At 62.6% G+C, this 2,412-nt stretch overlaps 1 non-coding gene across 1 annotated transcript; it reads left to right on the forward strand.

Moving 5' to 3' along the window:
* The first annotated feature begins 815 nt into the window (after nt 1-815).
* LOC131870330 (5S ribosomal RNA) lies at nt 816-934 on the forward strand. The gene has a single exon (XR_009368651.1). It is a non-coding gene; the product is annotated as a 5S ribosomal RNA (ribosomal RNA).
* The last annotated feature ends 1,478 nt before the right edge of the window (nt 935-2,412 follow it).

Below are 2,412 nucleotides of genomic sequence, written 5' to 3' on the forward strand. Positions count from 1 at the left end.
GTGGGTGGGTGCCAAGGTGTGCTAGGTGGAAGCCCGGGTGGGTCGGCATCCCATGGGTGTCGAGTTGGGTGCCTGATGGGTGCTTCTTGTCAAGTTTTAGTCGTCGGGACTCATTTCGAGCCTTAGAGGTCGTTTCTTGTCCGGTTGCCCTGTCTTCGACCTGGGAACCCAATTTTGGTCCTCGGGTCCCATTTTTTTTTGTCTCGCATCCCACTTTTGGCCTGTGGCCTTTTCGGGGTCGATTCTCGTTTTGGGCATCAGAGCATGTTTCTTCTCCTAAAACCCAATATTTGTTTATTAAGTCTCGGAACACATTTTTGTTCTCGTGGACCCATCATGGGTCTTGGAACGCATTTGTGGTCCTTGGGTCCCATTTTGCATCCCGAAACTTGTGTTTTGGTGCTTGATCCCTATTTTGGGTGCCCACCTTGCACCAAGTGCGCACCCGGGGCAAACCGAGCGCCTTGGTGCACCGGGGCAAGATCGAGCGTGCACCCGAGGCGCCCCGAACATGCACCAAGGTGCACTCGGCCCACATGTGAGCGCAGGTCGTTGCGCCCGAGGTGGTGTGTGGGCACCGCGTTGCAGACGGGACACTGCACGCACACGACGCCCCCTCCAGGTGCACGCACGTAGGCCGGGCCGGGTGCACACCCGACGCCCTAGCAAGGTGCGCGCACCCGGGCAGGGCTCACACTTGGCGAACGGGGCGCACTTCGCGAGGGAGGGTGTGCACCTCGACGGGGGTGGGTGGCCGGGGTGGATTCGCACGTGGGTCGCGGTTTGCTAAGTACACACTGCGACAAGCTCATAACGGGTGCGATCATACCAGCGTTAGTGCACCGGATCCCATCAGAACTCCGCAGTTAAGCGCGCTTGGGCCGGAGTAGTACTGGGATGGGTGACCTCCCGGGAAGTCCCGGTGTTGCACCCTTTTTTAGTTTTTCGCCGGGCGTCGCAATGCTATTTGAATAAACCTTTTGCCCGTTTGCGTTCTCGTCGGGGCCGGGCCGGGCCGGGGTGCGCTGCCCGCACTACCGCGCGCGCGGGGGGCGACACCGAGCGCGCACCCGAGGCGCCCCGAGCACACAGGCCACGGTGCAACCCGGGCGTTGTGCGCGCACCCCGGTGCGCCCGAGGTGCTGCGCGCGCACCCAGGTGAAATCGGTGTGCACCTCGGCCAGTGCGCGCTCGGTCGAGTCGCGCACGTTGGCCAAGGTGCACGGTGATGTTTCTTACTCTAAGGTTCCGCACCAGACGCCCGGGACAGGTGAGCGAAGCTGGGCGGGGCCGGGTGCGCGGCCGGGGCAGGTGCACGCAGCTGGAGAGAGCTTTGGAGCACACTTCGGAGCGCACCAATGATGCGCTCCATTCAAAAGTTTCCTGAAAAGGCAAAAAAAGTTGAGATTATAGAATTTCCCACTTGAGAGATTGTAAAAAAAAAAAATTTAAAATGAAGGAAACGCGGGTGCCAAGGTGTGCGCAGCCCAGCCAAGGTGTGCGCACCAAGGCGCCCACCCTGGCGAAGGTGCACGCAAGGTGCGCACCCGAGGCAAACCGGACAATTAACCCAACTTTCGACTTCGCGCGCACCTTGGAGCGCACTTCGGAGCGCTCCTTGGTGCGCACCAATCTTGGGCACCTCGGAGTGCACCATGGCGCCCACCAAGGTGCGCACCCGGGGCAAACCGAGCTCCGACTTCGTGCGCACCTTGGAGCGCACGAAAGGTGCGCACCATGGCGCCCACCAAGGTGCGCAGCCCAGCCAAGGCGTGCGCATCAAGGTGCGCACCCTGGCGAAGGTGCGCACCCGGGGCAAACCGAGCTCCGACTTCGTGCGCACCTTGGAGCGCACAAAAGGTGCGCAACCCAGCCAAGGTGTGCGCACCCCGGTCAAACCGAGCTCCGAATCGTGCGCACCAGAGGTGCACGCCATCGTGCGCACCTTGGAGCACACTTCGGAGCCCTCCTTGGTGCGCGCCGATGTTGCGCACCTCGGAGCGCACCCGGGGAAAACAATGCAATTAACCCGACTTTCGACTTCGTGGGCACCTCGGAGCGCTCTCGGGTTCGCACCTCGGAGCACACCGAGGTGCGCACCTTTGATGCGCTGCCTTCACCAATTTCCAGAAAAGGCAAGAAAACATTGAGAAGGTGTGCGCACCGAGGTGCCCACCCTGGCGAAGGTGCACGCGAGGTGCGCACCCGGGGCAAACCGGGCTCCGACTTCGTGCACGCCGCACCTTGGAGCACACTTCGGAGCGCTCCTTGGTGCGCACCAGGGCGCGCAACCCAGCCGAGGTGCCCACCCCGGCGAAGGTGCACGCGAGGTGCGCACCCGGGGCAAACCGGGCTCCGACTTCGTGCACGCCATGGTGCCCACCGCGGCGAAGGTGCACGCGAGGTGCGCAC

The sequence above is a fragment of the Cryptomeria japonica genome, unplaced genomic scaffold (genome assembly GCF_030272615.1).
Source record: "Cryptomeria japonica unplaced genomic scaffold, Sugi_1.0 HiC_scaffold_314, whole genome shotgun sequence".
Lineage (NCBI taxonomy): Eukaryota > Viridiplantae > Streptophyta > Pinopsida > Cupressales > Cupressaceae > Cryptomeria > Cryptomeria japonica.